Source organism: Alosa sapidissima, chromosome 14, assembly GCF_018492685.1.
Source record: "Alosa sapidissima isolate fAloSap1 chromosome 14, fAloSap1.pri, whole genome shotgun sequence".
NCBI classification, from domain to species: domain Eukaryota; kingdom Metazoa; phylum Chordata; class Actinopteri; order Clupeiformes; family Clupeidae; genus Alosa; species Alosa sapidissima.
In genome coordinates, this window is record NC_055970.1 from 2,591,505 (window position 1) to 2,617,612 (window position 26,108).

At 41.6% G+C, this 26,108-nt stretch overlaps 1 long non-coding RNA gene across 1 annotated transcript; it reads right to left on the minus strand.

Annotated features, from left to right (window-relative positions):
* Positions 1-3,219: 3,219 nt before the first annotated feature.
* On the minus strand, positions 3,220-25,291 carry LOC121681754. The gene is made up of 3 exons (XR_006022273.1): positions 25,278-25,291; positions 12,515-12,521; positions 3,220-3,607 (listed from the first exon to the last, which is right to left on the minus strand). It is a non-coding gene; the product is annotated as an uncharacterized LOC121681754 (long non-coding RNA).
* Positions 25,292-26,108: the final 817 nt, after the last annotated feature.

Here is a 26,108-nt window from a genome sequence, read left to right on the forward strand (position 1 = left end):
AATTTCGGCAATCGACTCCTACGGACTTCCCCCTAAAGGTGGCAGCAAAGATGGCAACATTTCCGGAAAGGTACTGGCTTGATGAAATTCATTCTGGACTTTCTATCCAACCACATAAAGACCTCGGGATACTTCGGTTTGGCTTTAGGGACCGTCCAACTCAACATATGTACTCCCAATCATCCGTAAATTGATCTAAAGTGCATTTTACTCTGGATAATTCGTTTAAGGAAACCTGCTTAGTCAGCTGCAAATCTGACAACTCATAATTTATAATCAGAGAAGATATGACAGTGATGAGATTCAGGGAGAGAGGTGTATTAAATTCATATAAGGATGATTTGAGTAGGTCTTCAACGCAATTTAAAAATCTCAAATGTCAAAAATCTGTGAAGTGAGCTAAACAAAAAAAAAACTCAAGAGAGAACATCTTCACAAAGATAACTTTTTGACAGCAAGATATGTCAATTTGAAGTTGAGCTGTGACCCACTGGCCTTGTAAAGAGAGATTCAGTGCATTCAGAAACCATTCAGACCACTTCACTTTTTCACATATTGTTTTGTTGCACACTCATGCTAAAATGGTTTCAAATAATTTCCCCATTTCTCCATTTCTCCTGCCCAACTTTGAGATGTTTCTACACCCTGATTGGAGTCCTGTATCAAGTCCAAATGACTGGACATGTCATGATTTGAAAGAGGAAGACAGCGGTCTACAATACGACTGAATGCCTGAAGGAACTGCCTGCAGATCTGTGTTGAGGCACAAATCTGGTGGAGACTGCATAAAAATGAAATAACCAGGAGTAACCTGGAGCATGTAGCCAGATAGGGGTCCAAGGGTGACACAGGACCCCTCAGAATCCAATAGGCCACCCCAGGTGCCACCCCAAATTAAACGGATACAAGGACAATTGTTTTAATAGCCAAACATTTTACTTTTCTTTGATGGCCAATTCCGTCATTCCGTGTCAAATCAGTAGTTGTTGGCCTTAAGGTCGTTGCAGCATCATCTCAGATTTTGTTAAAACCTTGTTTATATCAAGAATACCTCTCCTCAGTGAAAGACATGGAAAAGTCTGGAAAATAAACACTTAAAGCCTTGGGACCTTGGACTACGCATTAAATGCTAAATCTCTTCATTCAGACAAAATGCAAGGAGATCAGGTCAAAACATGCATAATAAGTACGAGGTAGACATGTCAAGGTTAACTTGAAAGTACCTTGAAATATATATATATATTTTTTACGAAAATTCGGTACAGTGCACTCAGGTTCGCACAGCACTGAACAGAACACTGACCTGAAGCACAATGACAATGCAGGGGTGGCTCAGGGACAACTTGAAAATGAGGATTACTCTTGAATATCCTCTAGGCCAAGGGCAGGCATGTGAAATGTTGACAAACCTTAGAAGATTATAAGACAATCCACCTGACACACTACAACACACATATAAACACTTGGACTCTTCTACTGAAGCACGCACCTCACACCCTACAGCACACACACGAACAACAAAAAATCAACAAAAGCAGCCTCCACTCCGGATGCACAAACCGTATTGCAGCTCAACAACGTGTCTGAAGTGCATATCGCATTTGAATCAAATAATTGCATTCTAACTGATTGCATTTCCGGTATTGCTGCATGCTCACTGGCTCTAGCTGAGAGTACTCACTGGGACAAAACTTAATTAATAAAAAAAACAGGAAAAGCTCAACAACCATAGCATATCGAATACTCAAACAATAACGAGACCTCAACATTTCTCTGTGTGTGTGTGTGTGTGCATGCTACAGATGAATCTATGGACATCTTGTGTGGTGTTTCAGTGATGCCCCCTCTTGATTTGTCTTCATTTAACAAACAGATGTATCCATGAGCCTTTAAAGTTTAAACCATCTCATAAAAATGACCTGGGACACATTTGCTCTCCATGGTGCTGAATAGAAAGCCGTTCTGCCGTTCTGTTCATGCTCCACATAGTGTGTGAGCATGTCTACGGGTGTGTGTTTGCCACAGATAGTTATATTCACCAAAGCAATGATGTTTCTAACAGAAATTACATTTCTCAGCTGGTCTTTGCAAAATTAGTGTCTCTGTGTGCTGACGGTAAGCTCTGTGTGCTGACAGAAATGACACACAGAGATGTCAGTCAGGACCTGGAGATGGAGAAATATTCCTGGATAATTAATGATGATCTGACTACCAGTGTTGGGCAAGTTACTGAAAATTAGTAATTAGTTACAGTTACTAGTTACTTCTTTCAAAAGTAATTGAATTACCGTACCAATTACAGTATATCAAAAGTAATTAGTTACTAGAGAAAGTAACTTTTGAGATACTTTTAAGTCTGCTTTTAAAATGTCAATATGAACAGTACTGAACAGTCACACACACAATAAACCTAATTTTTAGACCTATTTATTGTAGTTTCAACGGATGATAGTCCTTTTCTTGGCCAACACCGCGCTCTCCCGATTCTTCTCTTGTTTCTTTGTGGGTGCGTAATCCAGGGAACTCATAAAAAATAACAAATGGTCGCACTCCAAAAATCTTTTCTTGCTTTTAATCCATATTAGCACAGGGGTTAATTGACAAACGTTTTGGCCTGATGGCCTTCGTCAGTGTGTTTCGTCCCTATGGCTACTTCCTAGTTTTAAATAGACAAGTATATTCAATTAGTGACACCTGTCCTCATTAGCTCCATATGAATTCAACAGGCGCTCCGACACATCAGGCCTCCCCGGCCGTTCATCAGTCGGAGCGCTTGGTGTCTCCAAAATGCAACACACTCATTTACATTGTAACAACGCACCACCACATATCGTATAGTCAGACAATGATAAATACATAAGACAATACACATGTAAGTAACACTCAGAATGACACAATCACAGAAATGACGACAGATCAAAGTCTTCATTCATTCCCTCTGGTGACATAGAACGTAGGCGATACATCCAGAAAGACTCCCTCTGAAGGAGCTTTTTGTCTGTATCTCCTCCTCTGCGTGGTCTTTGTACGTGCTCTATAAACGTGTGCTTGCTTGTGCCAAGGCTATATATAGGCTACTGTATGTAGGCCTATTGGTGTGTGGCGTGGCTATGTTGTAAGAATGAGAAATTGATATAACGATGCTTTTGCGCAATAGGCGAAAACGAGCAGAGATAAAATAAACAACAATGCGCTTTTACTGTAGTGGAGCTCACAAGATGGAAATGAAAAGGAAAAGGGTTTTAAGATGCCCATTTAAATTGTACTCTTGTGTGTTTTAGCATAAATCCGAAATAAGGAGGAATGTGAGGAGGCTCCTATTAACTGTAAAGAATGCATCTGCAATCTAAACATAAAACACAATCGCTGGAAACACAGCTAAGGTCGGGAGACATTAGATCAGAAGCAGCAAATGTGCATCTGTCATCTTGTCTGCAGTCATTCATTCAAGATCAACAGAGTAACGCAAGTAACGAACTCTTTGAAATTTCAGTAAGTGTAATTGCGTTACTTGATTTACAAAAATACTTCGTTACATGTTCGTTACCACTAAAAGTAGTGGAATTACAGTAACGCGTTACTTTGTAACGCATTACTCCCAACACTGCTGACTACAGCACTCCTGGCTATTTATGGTGGACAGATGGAGAGGTACAGTAGTACCTTTGGAATGCTTTATATTTGACTACAGGTGTAACTGAGAGACTTGCAGTTGTATGTGTGTGTGTGTGTGTGTCCATATGCATGTGTGTGTGTGTGTGTGTGTGTGTGTGTGTGTGTGTGTGTGTGTGTGTGTGTGAGTGTGTGTGTGTGTGTGTGTGTGTTCCCAGTCTCTCTGCCTCTGTCACCCAACATTCCTCAGCCAGTAAACAGCAGCCTTGCGTGACCTCCCCTCCAGCCCTTCTGTCCTGCTCCCAGTCCCCCTCCTCCCTGCTCCTGCTCCCAGTCCCACTCCTCCCTGCTCCTGCTCTCAGTCCCACTCCTCCCTGTTCCCCCTCTTCCTCCTCCTCCTCCTCTAGTAGATACAATCACAGCAACAAACTTGCATGTCTGAAACCTCATGAGAATATGTCCCCAAAATTCAGCAAGAAGTTACTTAAACATTCATGGAACATTACAAAATCCTCTGGAGTTTTCAGAGATGGAAGATGCTAATGTGGCTATTTGCATTAAAAACATTGGATAAAAGTAAATGTGTTCTTAGTAGTTTCACCCACCATTTTGTCAGTCATAGCAGAAAGTGGTACATAACCATGCCTTGTTTGAAAATTGTGCTGTTTGTTGCTCTTTTGGGATATTTATGGGGCATTTTAGGGCTCTGACTTTAAAAATGATATCTAAAAAGCCCTGCCAAAATTGAAAAGAAAAGACACACAATGGAGAAGAGAGAATTCTAGCCTTTTCAGCATATAAGTGATAAAGAACGTAGGGACATGCGGACACAAAAGCAAACGGATCTTGATTAAATGTTATGTCCCCTCTGGCACTCTTGAATGTGGTGTGAATGTGTGTTTGTGTGTGTGTGTGTGTGCATGCGTGCGTGTGTGAGTGCATGCGTGTGTGTTTGTGTGTGTGTGTGTGTGCATGCGTGCGTGTGTGAGTGCATGCGTGTGTGTTTGTATGTGTGTGTGTGTGTGTGTGCACGTGCGTGTTCATATGTGTCTGTGTTTGTATGTCTTTGTGTCTGTGTTGTTGTGTGTGTTTTTGTCTGTGTGGGTGTGCATGTGTGACTGTGATAAAGTATTCAGTGGATCTCAAACCTCAGGGTTCAACATCTCTCTGCCCTTTCACCCCTGCTGACTGCTTCTAAAGAGAGCTGCTATTTCTGAAAATAAAAAATCCCACTGGAACGCCACAGCTTATCTCCAGCTTTGTTTAAAGCAAAAAACAGATCTGAGTGAACTGCTCCAAGGCTGCTGGGCGTAATGAGTGGCAGGGTGTGTTATCAGCTGTAGCTCCACTGTAGAACAGCTACAGGATCACACACACACACACTCAGAGATAGGAGATACTGCGCCTCTGCTAGCAGAGCTTACTGAAGAGATTATCTCACAGGCATATGGGGACAATAGGGTATACTTGTCACTGATGGCCTTTATGTAAGTGATGCTGTACTCATGTAAGATGTAAAAATGCATTAATTAAAGTGACTTACCCCTTAATTTGCTATTCCTACATCTCAGGCCTTACACACTTCAAACTCTGCAGGGGAGAATTAGGAGGTAGTTATTCAGAATAACAAGATGACATTTTCATTATGTGTACATTTCTATGATTCTGTGATTGGTACGCTATAATTTCTGCTTTGGCTGATAATGAGAGAGAGAGAGAGAGAGAGAGAGAGAGAGAGAGAGAGAGAGAGAGAGAGAGAGGGAGAGAGAGAGAGAGAGAGAGAGTCAGACAGACACGTGGCATGTTTTAGTGTGAGTGGAAGGATTGGAAAATGAGGGAAATTGCCTTCAAATTATATTTCAAATTATATACCATTTTGTCCATCTGATGATATGAGTGTTATCCACTTAAGCTCTCCAAGCTGCTCACTCTTTGACAGAGAGAGGATTAAAGAGAGAGAGAGAAAGAGAGAGAGTAAGAATGAGAGAAAGAGAAGGGGAGAGAGATGGAGAACAATGAAAGAATCGCAAAGAAGGGATTGATCCTTTAAAATTGGGCTGGTATACAAAGGCGGGGTAACACTGTAAATCTACTTGATTTCTATATTATACTATAGCTGTAGTCTAAATAAACTTTATTGGTTTTAAAGTGAGGAGAGTGTTTTAAAGGTACACTGCAAGATTTTTACCTCAATATAATCTCTACGAAGCCAATTTGATGGTAAACAAACTTTTAATTAGGGTTGGGTATCATTTAGGTTGATACCCAAAATGGGCAAACCAATGGTGCCCAAACCAATGGTCGAAATCATTTCATCAATTCAATAGTTTCATTGCTTGTAGGCATAATTCTAATTGCAGATGGCTTGCCATAACTTTAAATGTAAAAATGGCTTGCATGGCCCTGCCAGGTCATGGACAACCAATTGCAGCCTAATCTAACGTCGAGGGACTCTGCTTTCAAGTTTATCCAGTGTGTTCTCAAATGCTTTAGTACATTTGATGTCTCCCCCTTAGTTAGTTTTAACATGTTACATACAGTATGCTGGTGTTGGGAGTGTTTTGATTCACAGTGCTAGTAAGCATTTTAACTGCAACTATGTACTAACATAAAGCTACCTCCTGTCAAAGCAGCTTAATTAGTGATAATGTGCAGTGATGGTTCCGTAGCCTAATTGACAGCTCCAGAATATCAAAGTAGAGGTATGTTTGTAATGTTTGTGGTGCACCCCTCTGCTTTAAGCAAATACATCTTGAAATGTTTATGTTAGCTTACTGTATAGGATGTGGTATCAGTGCAATACCTTAGAGATGGTGCATGACCTTAGAGATGGTGCGGTGATGCCTTGTATTAAGAAAAAAAATGCCGGAGATTTAAGTGGCATTGAAATGAGGCACCGCAATTCATATTGTTAATCGATGTTGTTACTATCGTTTGCATCGGCCATACCGGCAAACCATACCGGCCAACCATATCAGAACCGAGTTTCGGTGCCCAACCCTACTTGTAATAGGGGAATCGTTCACCTAGCATAGCCATAGCATAGCCGTAGCATGCCGATACAGAGAGAACCAGCAATGCAACTTCAAGAATTGCTGACCTGAAGACATCTCTCGAGAATCGTGAAACATTAATGTCAGTAGATATAGCTCTTTGGAGATGGTTTTTGCCTGTTGTTAGTCCTTTGCCTCCACAACAAAAATATTTCCATTATGTTCAGGGGGAACAAGCCATGAGAAGTAGGCTATTTACAACGGCAAAGTAAAATACAGATATATCATAACTCTAGGAGGAGCTTTAGTCTGGCATAATATACCGTTAAAGGTGCTCTAAGCCAGTGCATGGTTCTTAACTGGTCTGGCCTTGGGATCCACAATTTCCCATATTCATTAAGTCGCGACCCATATATTTTTTTAACATTCAAGCCAACTGATACGGTGAGCTACGTAAGACAAGCGATCGTGCCACACATTGGGGATTCTGTCTGTTTTTGTTCTCAACTTAAGTGAATCCAAAGCCTACTTCAAATATTCAGGGTCGTACTGTACTTGCATTCACTGCTAAAATGATGTCTAACATGGCCTGTCCCGTATACATTGTCTAACACTGAATACGAATAAAGTCTATCAAAATAAAGGTTCAATATTAGATCAGATAGCTCCGCAACCCACCCAGAACATTTCCGCGACCCACTTTTGGGTCCCGACCCACCAGTTAAGAAACACTGCTCTACAGTAAGTGATGTTACGCGGTTTAAAATTTTTTGTCACATACAGCAAACATCTCCTCCCAATCGGCTAGCTGCCTGTGCCCTGAATACACTGTAAAAAAACACGGTCTCTGTAGACAGCCCAGACTCCAAAAACGGCAACAACAAAAAAAACAGCCTGGTGCAGCCTGGACCATGAAACATAACAAACTTTTCCAGCCATTCACGATGAGATGCACGTTCAGGACAGTTTCAGTTGCATGGGAGGGAGGGGCAAACTAGCTCTCTATTTTGTCTGAACGTCAACAGAAGTGATGTTACCCAACATCGCTTAGAGTACCTTTAAGTGTGTGCATTCACCTTTTTTTTGAGAGAGTACAGTACATCTAAATGTCATGAGCTTAGAGTTTCAGCTTCAGAGTCTGAACATCTGAAACCACCCCCACATGCGCGTGAAAATTGACAGAAGCCAAAGCTCACTACAGCAGGGTTATCCTGCATCATCACAACGCTGATCGTCCGACTGCCTCCCCTTACTAGGCGGCGACATAATTGAGTATGTGCAGAACTGGGACATATTACTGCAGTGCATATTACTGTGTGAGTGGATGAGTGTCAACCGACCCTACTGCTCTCTGTCCACTCTCTGGCATTCAGGGAGCAGAACAGCCTCCAGAATAGCCCCTGATATCAGTCCGAGCCACATCACATTGCATCCCATCACGGTGCAGGGAGACATGAGCCCAAAGAGGCTCAGGTGCTGAAAACAGAAATGTAATGACGTCCCGGGAGGAGAGTGGGAAAAAGCAGGACGATCCTGTCAGGTCAGATGGCAGGCCAGTCACCTTGGCAGTGGAAAGGACATAGTGGGAAAATGCCCAAGGCAGAAAAATATGCCTTCTGGATACAAACACATAAACATAAACACACACACACACGCTCACTCGCTGTGCATAGAACACTGCTGTAGTCAACAATGATAGGCTGATGGTGTCAGTATTCCCCTGTCTAGAGCACAGCATCCTCCCACTGGCAAAGCCATCTTCAGGCAGGTTAGGGATGACACAGGTCAAGTGACACAACCCCCCTCCAGCCGTATGTAATGGCCTGGGAATTATAGGGGTAGCACTGTCCCATTGATATCTCTGTCTGCAACTAAACTAAACGAGAGCCAAAATGGCTGACATACCCAGAGAAAATACCCAAATACTTATTATCAGGGGCTATCTAATGTCTTTGAAGGCAGATAGTAATCAACCACATGCAGAATGAATTCAGAGAGGAATAGTTGTTTCATCTCTGAATTCTTCTTTTAGTTCAGAAGGTATTTGCATTAATAAGGCTAATTTGGACTTGGCTGCAAGACTCAAGATTAAAGGTTTTTAACAAATTAATAGAGGCAAGGCCATGTTTTTTCAACTTGTGCCAGTTGGTCTTTAATTTAGAGTAATTTCACTAAGCCAACCTTTGTAATGTAGGCCTACCGCCATTTGTTTGCCATTGTCAGCCTTAAGGGGAGGGATTATGTGCATCCACGGGTTCATTCAAGTGGTGTCTCCAGGGTGTATCCATTTCCCATAGACTGGCATGAGACAATTAACAAATGTGCCAAGCTGGAGCCCTGCACTGAATGTCAACCATCAGCAAGAAAGCACAATCCAGCAGACTTTTGTTCCCACAACACAAATGTCACACCCATATCAATTCATAATGATAATTAATACAGTAAGTAAACGCACACATTTAGAGGATGTTGGGAATTACTCAACATCAAAATCAAAATAATAAGCAAGAATATGTCCAAACATCTACAGACAGAAAAGAGATTAGGGGTTTATGAATGTAATTTAGTGGAAGTAAATGCTTCTGGAAGCATTACATCTCAAACTTAATTAAGTAACAAACTACAAACAACTTTAATGACCACACATGACTGCATGGGTTAAACAGATTGTTTTGGCCTTTCAGCATGTTGAAACCACTTCTTTGCTCACTGGTTTGCTAATATTTCAGCGGTTAGATTGATAATCGTTTGTGAAAACATATTTCCGCGCATGGCCAGCTCTGAAGAGCTCTCTGGCCCCAACCTAGTATAGAGTTTGTGTGGCCCTGAAGTGAACCCACTAACTATTGGATTTTCCTCCTCTGCTGAATTCTGCTGCCATTTGTTTTCACTTCACTGTAGCCTCCAGAGGCCTGCACCCCTCACAGTGAATATCCAATAATAACAGAGGAGAGTGTGCAGGGGCAAGAAGGCAGCACAGTTTGTCTTGATCAGCCCTTGGTGAATCTGGCAGTTGTGGAGACTTATGGCATTTAATATACGTCAGTGTCTCCTATTGCTGCACATGAGTCCAGAGTAGAGTTGGATATGCAGGCTCTCTGGATTTGGACAGACCCTGAGGAGGCAACTGGCCCCAGAAGGCAAAGGCCACAGTAGAATAAGTCCTGCCATCAGAGACATTCTGTCATCTGCTGGAGAAGAATGCTACATGCTTTATAAGAACTCCCACATAAGTTAATTGATTATATTATTTACATTTTGGATTATCCTAGGGTTTGGTTTTCATTTGCCATATTTATCATTACAATATCTGGCTTCTACACTACTACAGTAGTTGTCATTCATTGCCAAAACAGGAGTTTAAAAAATATCAAATCATATAAATATTATTTATAGTTATACTTTATGTTAATTCTGAATTTGTATCTATAGGGTGGAGGGAACACATACCTGAGAGCATACCTGAATCAACATTCACTTCATTAAACCTATTTGATTTAATTTACATCTAGAATGTAGACATTCTCTATGTCTGTCAGTCAAGATTAGTCAGTTACTCTGAGCCTGAAAGTGCTTATTTCAGTCATGATGCTTGAATGACTGCAAGTCCAACAGAAACCTAATCAGGAAGCCTCTGGAAATATGTCAGAGAAGACCAAAATACGGACAATGTGCTTCCTATTTTCATCCAAAACTCTGTCACAGCTTTTTTACTACCAGTTCTTAATTTCTTGTTATACCTACATGCTACTTATTGCATCAGTCCCTCCTTGAGGCAGTGTGTGTGTGTGTGTGTGTGTGTGTGTGTGTGTATGTGTGTGTGTGTGTGTGTGTGTGTGTGTGAGTGAGAGAGAGAGAGAGAGAGAGTGTTCCCTGTGTTTTATAAATGGGCCAGGCAGGTGAAGTGGGCGACACTCTGACAGGATAATCTGGCTTCATTGCAGCAGGAGTCTGGGGCCTGTTGTGTTCCTGTGCCAGTGGCCCTGATCTGCTCCTCTCTGGGGCCCTGAGGACACGGCACACGTCCCCTGAGCTGCAGGCTGCTGCCTCACTGGCGTGGGCTCCAGCCTCCCATGGCAGAGAGCACTGCCTGCTGCCCAGCCCACGTGTCCAGCTCTCGGGCCCAGAGAGGAGGGAAGGGGAGGTTGCAGACCATGCTGCTGTACTGAGCTGAGCCTCTGGGGCAGAGCCACAGACGATGACTCAGCAGAAACAGCAACAGAGGAACAGGGAGGCTGGGATCATGACTCATCTGTTTTTGAGTGCCAGTCTCCAGACTAGGGGAATCTCTGAATTTATGACTCAGCCAAGCAGCTAGGCTAACCACAGCTAAGTTCCAGCCAAGCAGCTAGGCTAACCACAGCTAGGCTAACCACAGCTGAGTTCCAGCCAAGCAGCTAGGCTAACCACAGCTAGGCTAACCACAGCTGAGTTCCAGCCAAGCAGCTAGGCTAACCACAGCTGAGTTCCAGCCAAGCAGCTAGGCTAACCACAGCTAGGCTAACCACAGCTGAATTCCAGCCAAGCAGCTAGACTAACCACAGCTGAGTTCCAGCCAAGCAGCTAGGCTAACCACAGCTAGGCTAACCACAGCTAGGCTAACCACAGCTGAGTTCCAGGAACATTTCTTTAAAGGAACCGTATGTAAGAAATGTATTTCAATTAATCATAAAATGGCCCTGATATGTCACTAGACATTAAGAAATCATGTTCATTTCAAATACTTATATCACTGACAACAGTCGTCCGGCCAGGATATTGTCATTTAAAATGTGAAGTTGCAGCCCTCAACTGATGTTGATGTTGTCATGTTGTGTTTTGGCCGGATGCGCCACCCTCCACCTATCTACTAATCACGAAGTCAGTAGTGTTTCGGCATTCAGATCCGGTTGCCAGCTCTGCCAGTCAGGAGGGAGGGGATACACCGCTCTACAGTAATTTGAAAGTGATTGCAGTACCAGTTTTGGCCACAATCTTACATACGGTTCCTTTAATTACGATTACATAATTAGTTCAAACTTTACTAGCACAATGTGATGCGGCGGTGATGCTTTTTTGCTCTCATATCTTGGGTGTAGGGAGGCTTGATTTATGTTTTATGGTATGTGTATATTTATGTCTTATATTGTTTATGTATTTTTATGTTTTATGCTTTATTTAATGATCTTTTGTCTTGTTCATTGTCTTTCGACATAAAATCATCTTCTTCATCCTCTGGGAGTGAGACTATTTTTTAGTTCTAGGTTGGAGCTAGTTTTTAAAATGTTGTCACAATGTGACAGCATATTTGGCACAGTTACTGAGACTGCAAGATGAACCAGTCCTTTGCTTTCATACTTAAAGGTCTATAAGCTTAGTCGCCATCAAAAGGTTTCTGGCATTGGAAAAAAAAGCTTGTAGATATCCTAATATCCTAGCGTTGACTCCATGGAACTACGGAAGATACCTCCCATGGGTATAGTGCACTAGAGGGTCGAGAGATCAGTAAAGCACCACAAATAACCACAAGTACATACAGGTACACACTCAAACGTCAAGCGCACACACACATACTCACACACAGATGTGTAGTGGTAAAATAAGAGGTGGTTAAACTGAATTTTGTGATCACGGTAAGGTGGACTGCGACATGCAGTATCACATTTTTAAAAAGGCATTCAGAACATGTTTGATGATGGTGGAGGTTATTGTCCAATGTTTATAACAATGACAATGGTATTAAATGATTCCTAGAGTGTTGATGACTGTACATATTGTGAATGTTGATAATACAGTGTGATTTTAAAAGTTGCAATTGGTGAATAAACTCTTTTGAGAGGTGGATAAACTGTAATAAGAGGTGGATAAACTCTATTTCTGAAATGTCAGAGGTGGATAAACTGTGATTACTTGTGTTTAGCCTCCACTACGTCCCTGCTCACACACTAAAACACACACACACACACACACACACACACATGCAGCCATCTAGTGGGTAGACGTTCACCTTGCTTTTTGAGATTCAGGTGTTCAGATGCTGTAGCGAAAACATGTGTTCAGCACTCGATTGTTGGAGGAGACCACAAAAGCCTATCAAGGACCCATTTCTCCTTCAAACCCACTCTTAGTCAGTAGAGTGGGAGAGACAACTAACTATACTTTCTTTGGAGTGCCACCTGCATCTTACGATCTCAATGAAACATCTGTCTCACCTGCTACAGCTGCTAGAAAGGTATTGCCTTTGTATTAGGCAGATTCTGAAGAACTGAAATCAAACTTGAAAGTATTCATGCACTTGTCTGCCATATGTTTTAAAAAAACAAAAACATGCACTTCTATCTAAATTAACAGAACATCAGCACATCACTTACTTTAGAGAACAGTGATAAGTGGGTAGTGCCATGGTAATAAGTGGGTGGAGTCAAGATGCCAACAACTTATTATATGTCATATAGGTTTAGTCAGATTTTTTTTTTTTTTTTCTTTTTTTCTTTTTTTTTTCTTTTTCTTTTTTTTTTTTTTTTTTTTTCTTTTTCGCATGCCCAAATGATTCCCGGGACACTGAAAGACCGGGGTACACGAAACTTGGTGGACATGTAACCCCACATGGATAGCATGGAACCATCGTTTTTCGTTTTGATCTGTAGCCCCCCCGCTGAATTGGACCCCCCGAAAGGAGGGTAGGGCAGACACAGTTTTCTGTGAATATCTCGAAAACCGTAGGGTTTAAGAGGACCATTTTTTTTTTGTATGTTGATCTCAAGGGGCCATGTCAACCCATTCCATAACCACTCATTTCATGTATAGCGCCACCTAGTTAAACACAAAAAAGTAAAAATGAGGTGGTGTAATTGAAGGTATCTGTGACCTAACATAGTCAAAACTGCACGAAATTGGAAGTGTAGGATCATTATGACACCCTCTGTATGCACGCCAAGTTTTGTGGAATTCCGTTCATGGGGGGCTACACAATAAATTAATTTATGTTACTATACACCAACTGGCCTGTAGGTGGCCGGAGACAGTTTTCTGTGAATATCTCGAGAACCGTAGGGCCTAGGAGGTCCACCTTTTTTTTGTATGTTGGTCTTAAGGGGGCATGTCAACCCATCCCATTACCACTTATTTCATGTATAGCGCCACCTAGTTAAAAATTAAAAAGCAAAAAATTAGGTGTTTTCATCTCAATATCTCTGGCTGACAAGGTCAAAACTGCACGAAATTGAAAGTGTAGGATCATTATGACACCCTCTGAATGCATGCCAAGTTTTGTGTACTTTCGTTCATGGGGGGCCTTACAATAAAATAATTTATGTGTACATTTAGTGACGTACACCAACAAGGATTCCCGGGACACTGAAAGACCGGGGTACACAAAACTTGGTGGGCATGTACCCCCACATGGATAGCATGGAACCGTCATTTTTCGTTTTGATCTGCAGCCCCCCCGCTGGACTGGACCCCCCGAAAGGAGGGTAGGGCAGACACAGTTCTCTGTGAATCTTTTATGGTATGTTGGTCTCAAGGGCCCACATCAACCTGGCTCATAATCACTCATTTGTGATTTGCCCCCCCGGTAAAAAATGAAAATCAATAGGATTAAAAGAAAGCCAAAATAAATATTCATCATCATCATCATCATGGCTGCATTTTCAGTATTGGCGAGAAGTAGTCGTTTGTCCACTAGATGGCGCATCGTTGCAGTGAGACGTAATTTTGTTTGAAGTTAAAAGTGGGTTGGAAAAAACAATGGACGCTTCATACAAGGACTGTAATTTACCGCAGCGAACATCTAATAAGGATAGGACGATGTTCACATGAAGTGTAATTCCCATTTCTTCTTGAAGCCGAAATAAATCTGAGGATGTTTATCGGACATGCTTGGTTTTTACTGCAGGTACGTTAATCTTGTAATATCAATAAGGACCTAGGTAATGTTACCGTTAGCGTTGGTTGAGAGATGGAGGCATTTGATTTATTGCATTTGTAGAAAACTATAAATGCGGTTATACCAAGCAAATGTATAGCAGCACTGTTTGTATCTTTCGACTGTCATTTGTTGCACGTGCTACAAAATCATTCTGTGCAATGGAAGATTTACCAACGTTACACCGGTCTGATACAGTTTTGCCTATACATACGTGAGACTGAGACGCCTGTTTATTTTGTTTTAAGTGCGTGCAGGGTGTGAGAGGGGAATCGATGTGCTTTGATTACAGCTTGGTAGTTGTAGTCTGTGAAATTAAAAAGCACGTGTGTGTGAAGTATCCAAACAATGACACCTTCATTTCATTATGGCTGCTTTAGCAAAACACCTTAAGCTACTGTGTAGTGGGTCCCATTTAGAAGTGGCTACTTCATTCGCGCTTTCCTTGACTCATGGAGCTGCGTGAATGTTATTACAACTTTTCGCCACGATATGACAGTTTAAGTCCACTTGATACTGTAAGGCGTAAGCCATTGGTTTCCAAAGGAGATTTTATTTGTGTCGCCAGCATAGCCTATTGACAATTTATGTTGTAAATAGGCCTACCTTATAATCCTACCTGTAGCTTAGGGAAGCTAACAGCTTTCTATTAGGATAGTTTGTTAGTTACCGTTTTGTCATAACTCCCTGATGCATTTTTGCATTTAGAATAGCCAGAGCGTGTATATCTCAATTGGAAAATTAAACAATATCGGGTGCCTATGGACTAGGCTGGGTGAACCCAGCCTGATCTGCCCGCTATTTATTTTTTGATTTCTTAAAAGATTGAGCTTGGTCTGATGAAAGCCAGACTAGCCATGGACCTCAGTTAAACAATGCAAGGGAACATGAATCAGCCTATATTTGCACTAACAATAACGGACAAAAGCTCTTCAACTTTGGCCCGTTAAAATGTGTATGAACACCAGTTGCACCAGTGGTTAGATGTAAAACAGCATTTCGTTTCAGACTAGGCTACTGTTACTTAATTTGTGCATTAACAATAACGTTTCAGACTACTGTTACTTAATTTGTGCATTGACAATAAAGTATTACATGAACTAAAGATGACTAAAATCTTATGTAGAAGAAGAAACATTCACAAAAAATCCATCCATCCAAAAATGACCTTTGTTTTTGATAGCTGTTGAAAACGGCATGGAACTGACAGAGATGTTTTTGTTTAAAAATACATAAAAAATAAATAAATAAATAAATAAATAACATTATGCTGATACCTTTTGCTTTTCCCAAATACAATGTAGCCTACAGGTGTAAGTGACCTTTCATCAATCCAGTTGCAATGGATGAACTGTGATGAACTGCCCTACTTGTGATTGTTTAGAGATTTTAAAGGTTTTATAACAATTCTACATCTTCTTTGGCTATTCTACAATCTATTCACCTTTTCAGCACCAGTAGGGTACTTTCTGTGCAGCCGCACACACACACTCAGGCATGCCAAACAAGCATACACAAAAGTTTCAAGAGTGGGGGATGGAGTAAAATATGGAGACAAATTGAAGTGTGATTTATTTTCGCGGAACGGATGTACAGGACTGAGCGGCGGTCATATTTTGTACCGCTATGCGGTACATCTAGTTTCTGTAACTGTAATTTACAAATATTTACTGTGGTAACAAGTCTGTATAGCATTATGGCCTTATTCTGTAGTTGATTTGGTCTGATTTTACTGATTACTGATCTATAAAGTGAAAAGCTACCCATCGCGTCTTGCCTATTCTTAGTGATCCGGTGTGTCCATTAAATACTGAGTACTGTGGCAGAACCATGCACAATGCTCATCCTTTCAAACAGCGTGAGTGGAGCTGGAACAAGGACAGAGTCAGCAGGGTAGCAGATGGAGCCGCCACTGCTGCAGTGTGCTCTGGCAACTTGTAAAGCAGGACCTAATGCAATGCTTTTCCAATGTTTTGGGTGTGTTAGAACCCAATGCAAGGCTTTTCCAATGTTTTGGGTGTGTGTTAGAACCCAATGCAAGGCTTTTCCAAAGTTTTGGGTGTGTGTTAGTGTATAGACACTAGCTAGCTAGCATTAACGTCAGTGGTTTTTTGCACGGTGGTCTGTAAGGGCTAGCCTGCTCTCCTCCACTTTAAGCTCGTCACCTTGTATGTATTTTAAAGTTTTGAATATACCCCTCCATAGCATAATTAAGTCCCTTTTGATTGCTTCTGGAGAAAATTAAATCCTTTATCAACCAAAACGTCCTCAAAACCTGCTTTGATATACTGTCAGCTGCCATTTTCCATAATGTAGGACTATTTCTAATCAAGTCTGGTTTGTTTTTCCGAGTTTCACGCGGTAACAATGTGGGGCGGGGCTTAGCGACAGGTCAATTGAGAAAAGTCTGTTTTCTTAGAAATCAAGGATATCTCTCTATGGATATCTGAATGGGACGCCCATTCGTTTTGAAGTTGCTGTAGCCTAATATAAGTAGGCTCTAATATAAATAGCGTTCCACATGATTGCTAACCTGACCCTCGCCAGATGAATTTCGCTCCGCCTAGCTCCACTCATCCATCTGGAACCGATCCATTGAAGTGTTGCTTCAGAAGGCTGGGCCTAATCAAAAAATGCTTGCATATGATTGAATAAGCCACTTGTCCGTCATCTATTGACGTGCTACTTCAACCACTCACATCGAAGCCAACCCATGACGCTAATAACAGTCTCACAGTCGCTTCTGTCACATCTATGAAACTCCCGCCCTGCGTCCTGATTGGCTGTACCATAAAATCGGTTGCAGAAATCACTCTCAATGGAAGAGGTCCCAGAGTGAAGCTAGGCGGAGCTAAGCGGAACGAAATTCATCTGGCTAGGGTCAGGTTACATGATTGCCACAATTCTGTAAATAAGACTAGAACACAAACAAAGGCAACCAGATGAGATGGTTGGTGCAATTGATTTCAAGATTAATCAGCAATGTCTGCCTTGTCGAGTTTCACAGATGCTATAAGATATAGTGTACAAGTGAAGATGATGTACACTTTCTCCAATTACAAAGCTCTACTGTGTAGGAGGGAGAGTGTGGAAGGAGTCCTCTTGTTCATTAGAGTGACAGGTAAGCTTGTCAGAGGGAGAACGGTTTTCTCAAGGTTATCACACACACACACACACACACACACACCTTAGAAACAGAGCCCGATGAAAAGCTTGACAGTCACTTTAATCACGACAGCACCTGGGTACATCTCCACAACTAATACCCAGCTGTGTGGCCGCATCGCTTGTGAAATTCCAATAAACACCTTTTGGAATGAATGACTCACAATAGCAGCAGAATCACTGTGCACATTAGCACAGACTTTTAGTCACGGCCGTCTGACAGATGTAGAAGGGAATAACACGCAGACACACACACACACACACACATTTACAAGATCAGGTCAGAAATCTCATTAACAAGGTGTATCTTATGACGGCTATTCTTAGGCAACTCTCTATCACTGTTTACTTGTTAATGGGTGTGTGTTTGCATTGAAGATGAAGTCTGCCGTCACCTCCAGTGTCTCATAGGCAAACAGCCAAAGAGAACCAATCAGACGTGCTAAAAATAGCATGTTGCTGAGATATCTGCTGTAACCAATGGTTACGGAAGTTAACTTAATTTTGCCACGGCTGCCCCCTGAATGTGCACATTCATTCAGCCATGTAGTCTACTGCATGCTTAATTACAGAGTTGTGATTTGTATATGTTGTTATTCTGTTAAATTAATTTAGTCTATTACTAATATTTGTATTATTTTGCTTAGGCTATCTGAGTTTACTTTAAACTGTCAATTTTAATGTTCTGTCTATTGATGTCTTTGTAAGGCATTTTGGACAAAAGTGTCTAAGAACCATAAACAAAAACATGAACATAACTATACACTAAATTCAAAAGTGTTGAATTTGTTTACTAATGAAAGATGAACATTTATGTTCATGACTTGAGAATATGTGGTGGGCTTTTATGTTTGCTAGAGGTTTGTTCATCTGTTTGGAATGTCCCTTGAACCCTTGTTGATAATCTTGGGTAATAGGCAAGTGAGGGAGAAGGAAATGGAATGTTTGCAGCGGACTGAGGAGCAGCCATAATGAAACGGCTTCAGGAAGCAGTAATAAGATCCAGAGCCTAATACCAGGGGCAGCCAGGCGAGCACGAAGACCATTCCAGCTGAGCAGCCTGGCTTATGGCTCTGCCTGGGAGGCCGCACACAAACAACCCAGAGAAAAGCCCTCGTCTCTGGGAGCGCACATGAAATTACCCCACAAGGAAGCTCTGGACACCGCTGTCTAGGCTTGGACAATATAGAATGGGCATCAGAGACAATTTAGTGTTTTCAATTTAATATCACACATAACAGTGGATTTAATGCACAAACCCATTTGATTTATTTTTGTGTTTCATGGCCATACCACTCAAAAAACTCAAGGTATTTTTTTACAAATAAAACGTACAAAGAATATACACATTACAAAAACAAAATACCACTTTCAAGGCCCAGAACAATGACAGAGTGCAACAGCTGTCCCACTATCCAGCTCTATTAGATCCATTTGCCTTAAAAGCAGCCAAACCAAGATTCAGTCTATACTTGACACCATTTAATCATAGCCTGGCTGAAATCCCATTCAAGAGCACAGAACGCCTGGTAAGTTTTGCAGTCAGACCCTCATCTCTGGGTAGGTGCTGGGAACAGACCTGATGGGCCTCTGGGACTGAACTCCTGGGTCTGTTCTGCAGACGGTGCACTGCTTTTCTAAAGCTCACTCTGATGTTCAGGCGTCGGCTCGCAGGTCTCCGTGGAGACCACTGACAGCCTTAAATAAGTGTCAAGTTGCTGCTAGAAGATGAGGCGACTGTGCTTCACTGGAACAATATATTTATACATGTACATCACTAACACACACACACACACACACACACACACACTGATAGTAGGCATCACTGAGTCCAGCCAAGAAAATGCTACGCTACATAATCTCAGACAAAGAAATCTAATCTAACCAACAATTTCTTCTTCAGCAGACATCCTATTTTACAGACACTGCCTCCAGTATTCTTTAGGGCGATCCCAAAGTGCCTCTCCACTCAACACGGCCATCTTAAAGTGACAGCGCTAACACAGAGCATCTCTCCGAAACTCCAGAGACACAACAGAGTTGCAGCTGGTCCGCAGACAGCTATATTTGCCAGGAGACGGGGCACAGCAGAGGACATGTAAAGACAATGTCAGATGATCTCTCCGCTGCGACAGACCCACACAAGCACACAGCCAAGAGAGACTGGAGCAAAATACACTCCAGCATTTCACCCACACTCCTCCTCTTCATTGTGTGTGTAGGCTATGTGTGTGTGTGTGTGTGTGTGTGTGTGAGTGTGTGTGTTTATGTGTGTGTGTGTGTGTGTGTGTGTGTGTGTGTGTGTGTGTGTGTGTGTCTATGTGTGTGTGTGTGTGTGTGTGTGTAATGGTGGAGTGGTAATCGGGAGAGACGGGAGAATTCGTTTTGGGTCCGGGCTGATTACTGTGAGCTTAAAAAAACGCATGATATTGCTGTTTGAATATTTCATTTGCTGTGCCCTCCGACAGCCTGCACTGTGCAACTGCAGCCCTTCACTTTCACAATCATTTTAATCATTTTTATTTCCATATTTCAAATGTAAGTCCACATCATTTGTTTACAGGAAGCAAAGAAAAGGAATATTAGTTTGTTAAAAAAAAATAAGGTAACACTTCCATTACATTAAAGGGTAACTTCCATTACATTAAAGGGTAACACTTCCATTACATTAAAGTGTAACTTCAAAGTAAAAACAACTTAGGGTCTATTTACGGTACTTAACAAGTTCAAACATTTGATTGAGAGCAAAATTATGTTAATTGGTGGAGTTTTGAGCAAGACCATTAACACTTGCATTAACACTGAATGGGCTTATAGTGAAAGCTTAAGGGGCCAACGCTATTTAATACCACTAATATTACGTTACAGAACCAGCCTAGGCTGGAAGCGACCCAGGCCATCTGGTAATAGGCAGCCAATTTCACAAATGCTTTTAAACTTTTGAATAGGCTACATCAACTCTAGTGGGCTTACCAACCCAGTGTGTGTCTGTCTGTCGGTCGGGGTGGTAGCTTCACCACCTCTCACAGCCACTACACTGCCCTGCAGCTCAGACAGCAGACTGAAACTGAGGATTTTCCATGCTTGTTTTGCATTCAGACATTTCCCTTCATTTCACTGGCCTTTGATCATGCACTCATTGATATATTAGACTGTAGTGGTAATATTCTTGGAAGGGTTTGATGTCTGAGGCTTTTCAAAACAGCACTCAAATACTTTCATTGAGGGCCATCACTCTCTGAAGTACTACCAGGTCCATTAAAAGGTCACCGAGGGCATTCTCCTCCAACGATAGATCTGGGATCGAGATACATTAACATGTACTTTTATTTATTACATGTACTTTTTTTTTTTTTTTAAATGTTACTTACAAAATATCTGTCCTAGAAACTTTAAACATTGTTATTGCAGTAATAGTGGATGTGCCCTATCTCTGAACTTGTCACCTAAAACATTTCCTAATTCATAACCTTCACATAAATGGGGAATATCACATACTTTTCTTTTGTTGTTTTTAATCACTTTAATCAACTCCAAACATTTGATCTAAACCAGAGTATCTAAGGGATATGAATGAGATACTAATTGGATGATTATAACATTTTGCTATTTTCAGATGATTCAAAAAATACTGTACTGACTTGCATGTTTATGAGAATACACACAACCGTTGACATGACAAGGGGATTTCTGTTAAAATTCTAGTGTATGCATGGAATTGAAATGCTTTTGAAAAAAAGTCTAATGTCTCCTTGACTGAAGAACTTACAAAGTTGAGCATGCTATTTTTGCCAAACACCTGGAATCAGATCAATTACAATTGTACTAGTGAGCATTCACAGCAGAGCTGCTAATATGTGCGGAAATGAGTCTGCAGAACAATAGATGATTTGACTAATGAATATTTAATGCTACAGAAACCGAGCTGGCTGATTCATTCAAAGGAGGCTTTGCGACAGGTACGTCAAATATCAGTATTCACACCGCGCTGCAGAAGAAGAGCAAAAGGAAGCAGAGCAGAGCAAAAACATTTCAGAGGAGGCTTTCAAGTCCATAACGATGCCTCTTCCACTAGGAGCCACACAATCGATAGCCATCCCTCTACAGGGACAGCTAAATGAACTTATTCCAATTCATGACAACAAACCCAGGGAGAATCGACAAAGGAGCGACAGTGATGTTGATTGTAGAGAATGACCATTTCATCTCCGGAGATGCCAAACCATGCGGTGAAATTCATTCAGGCCTTTTGGGTGCAAAGTGCCACATGAAAAAACAACATGGCTGATACTTATTGGAACTGACAGCTTCCGATGGAAGATTCCCAAGTGTTTGTGAATGTCACTTTTCATCAAAATTACAAACACTTGCTTTGTTTACAACTGATAACATGGCTCAGAACATTTAGAGTTGACATCAGAAACAAACTACCAAAGGAGCACCAGATTGTTAACTTGAGAACTTATGGTAAACGCCTGGAAAATCCAGACCCTGGTAATCTAGAAAGATTAAGGGTCTGGCCATGAACAATGTAATGGCCCAACTCGAGGGGCGGCAACAAGCATGCATTTAAAAATCTAAAATGCACGCAATTGGATAACACTAGACCATGTTTACTCTGAATGATTTCGGACTTCCACGCAATCAGATAACACTACGACCGATGTGTACTGTCCTCCAACGTTGCAGCGCTGTCTTCATCAGTTTAGCTGGTTCCCCGGAATGTGGGGTAAAAGTAACGTGCATCATTGCTCATTGCCAGAGTGTCTCGCAGAGACAATTCCATTGTGCTCTCGCGAGAACTCTGGATTTCCAGATAAACACAGCAGTTATCTAATAAAAAGGTAAGTGTACAGTATACCTGAAATACTGAGGGGCTAAGATGCTGGATAAAACGTGAAAAACATCTCATTTAACATTCAAACCTCAATGCAATTAATTAATTGGAACAGCAGTTTGTCAATTAAAGCCTGACAAAGGCACTTAATCGCCAAATCATTGGTCTAATTACATAATTGCATCAAAGTTTGAGTGTATGAGATGATGCCTTTTTCATTTTATAAACACCTAAATAAAATCTCTTTTGGTTTATACGAGGCTTATCCTCCTACCACCATTAACAAAGTCTCAACAATATGATTATCCATAGGGATTTTCACACAAATGTAGGCGTTATGTATGTTCGCAGTACTCCTCTACTTGTTCTAAACAGTCTTCTTCATATAATGAGCAAAGTGATGTGCATGCAAAATGATGTGTGTGTGGGTGATGGCCTCTGATGTCTCCATATCACTTATTCACAACCACCTTCAGCTGATTTTCACTGGTAAAGATGTGTGCTGTTGCTAAGGCTGAGGATGTTACTCAAACTCTGGCAGCGCCATGGAAACCTACTTGTGTCAGGAGGGCCGCTGGACTCCGCTTAGCCAGAACATCAGCAATCTGTGGAGCAGAGCAGAGCAGATGAGAGATCAGAGAGGACAGACGTGAAGCATCATGGAGGCTGAGCTTGTTGCCTCATTATCCTGTGCTGTGGACAGGAAGGCATCATCAGCTCATCAGCACAGCGGGCAGAGCCGTCTTGATGGAGAGAACAGGAAATGACAAAACTCAGATGAGTCCAGTAGACTTTATTAAAGCTCTGTAGTCCGCTTTTGCCTTACAGTGAGACAATGACTCTCAGCAACACAAAGCAGAATTTAGGAAAAATGAGCCATACGATTCAGTACACAAACACACACACACACACACACACAACCACGCAAGCTCTCTGAATAAGCCATCATGGACACACACATAACTCAAAAACTGAAATCAATACTCAAAGCTCAGACTGCAAAATCCCCTTTAAAATCCCTTCATCTCCTCAGCTATTCATCTAAACATTTCTGCTGGATGTCTTTTTAACAGCTCTCTTGCAGACAAACTATGACAGTTACTTTTTTCATATCCTAAACTGGAAATCAGAGTAAAGAGGTGATGGCTGTTTGCCCTCACTTTCTAAGCCGTGCCTCACACAGTAATGAATGAGAAAGGGCCAGACATGAAAGCAAATGAAGCCTGACGAGGCTTTCATCTCAGTATTAACAAGTCCAGCCACAGCCTCTGATTAATGGCATGAAGACGCATGATGATACATACCACACTTAATGTTCCAAAGCCAAATTACAAACAAGCTGTAAACAATATAAAACCAATGAAACTTTACCCTCATTTTCAGAGGGGTAATATATTAGGGTGTGAGTGTGTGTGTGTGTGTGGGGGGGGGGGGTGGGGAGGGTTCAGTTATGTAGAACTTGAAAACAATCCGTTCGAATTCTCAAAATAGCTTCACTGCATATTAACAAGAGCTGCTAAATTTAGCATCCTTTCCAGAGCTTTCATAATTCCTGGATAATTTACAACAAAACACCATCTTTCAGCTTAAAATCTGCTTGTGATACTTGAGAAAAGACATTTAATTTTGGCTATTACCTACAATATCCATTTCTTCTACAGGTAGCAGTAAACATACTATCGGAAGCTGTAGGGCACAGGACCCTAATTCTCATGCATGAGCTAATGTCATCATGGGGCGTGAGACAACTTTTAATTGACCCACCTCAGTTTGTGCTTAGGATCTTTGTCATGGTATACAATTTGCAAACAGATTTTGCATAGTTATTAAGCAAGCTTTAGTAAGACTTGATTTTGAACTTTGCCCAGCATTTAAAGCGAGGCCCACAGTGAGAGACTTCCATGTTAGACATGTATGGTACTCTTTGCATGGGGGCATAGAGCCGGAGAAACAAGGAAAGGTTTACAAGTCCAGAAAAAAATAGACCATTTTAAAAAATGAGAGAGAAAGAGAAAAAAAGACAGGGAATGAGTAAATGGATGGAAGGAACGGAAAGAGTGTACAAGAAGCAAAGAACTGTGAAGAAATAATGTCAGAAATAATGTCAGAACCCAGAAGGGAAGAGGAGAAGTATGCATGAGGGAACATGGGAGAACTCACCAACCATTTCTCAGCAATTCCACAAGGAAGTTCGGCAGACTTTTTTGGTCACACTCACTGGCATTCACCATTTATGAAGGCAATCTGCAAACTTTTCTCTGGTGAGTGAGCATGTGGGTTAGTTTCCATAGCTACCTGACAGCACGGGTCACGAGCACCAGTCCCAGATCCAATCACTCAGGTGATCCCTCTGACCACACGCCCAGCATGAGGAAGGAACCGGCTAACAGGCGTGTTTCCCTGGAAACTGACTTGGAACTTTTACAAAAAGGGTGAATGGGGTACAGGAGTTGCATCACTTCCATACCGTTCCTCCTCACAGCAAGTTAAAACATTTAAAAAGGTGCTCTGATATGTGAATGTGAATACATGTATAGCCAACTGAACACAGACAACTGCCTGTGCCACATAATACATTCACTTGGTGGTAAACTGGCGGTGGCCTTGTGTTGTGTTTAGAATTAATTCATCTACAAGCTAATTACTCAGAACAAAACAACTACATTAATGAATAATGTATTAATGCATTACCATGGCACAACACTGCCTAATGCAGGCAGCACCCAGAGCAGGTCCGGAGGTGTTTTAATGCATTAAACTGGACCCATGCCAGTCTGCAACATTTGTTAAGCATCCAGCTGCCAATCACGCAGTTCCCTGGGATCAGGAGGATTAGTGTGGACGTGGTGAACAGCGAGGCTGGCAAACTGACTATACTGTATGTGTGTTTCCTCTTAACTGGAATTGACTTAAGCCCGCGCGGGGATCCACCTCCATGCAAAGCTAACTCCACATTAAATGCACTCGTTTAAATAAGGATTCCCAGTTTTAGAGGCCATTAACTAAACCAAATCTTGTTTATACAGATAGTTAAACACTGAAGGGAATGGACACTGGACGAGGAAATCTGAGTGATAGATGAGGGCACTGGTGGTCACTTCGTTCTGCTGAGACCCACAGGCAACCCAGCTGAGTCTTTTCACTAAGAGCAATCCAGCTCTGAGAAATCATCTCTAATCTCTAAATTTGTATATAAAACCTTGAAAGATGGCTAAAATGGTATCACTGCAGTCCTGTGGGGTGTACTACGAATCTCGATTAGTAGGTTAGCGAGGTATGTTGCGCTCAAAGCCAGGCTATGCTGTGACACGAAAGTGGATCTGTTTTAGTGTCGCTATATCACCATGGTATCTTATGCTGTCAATCAAACCTGGTCGGGAGGAGGTTAAGTTATAGCTTAAATTGTGTAATCTACCGCACACTGACCAATCAATTGTCTTAAAAACGAAGTTATCTCACGTGTAGGATTCTGTCATATATCTTACAGGTGGAGCTCCGCCTCTACTAACATTTTGAATCTCGAATGCGCTTTAATAGTGCTGTGCGTGCAAATATCCCACTATGGACGAGCATACCATACAACAACTGATGACAG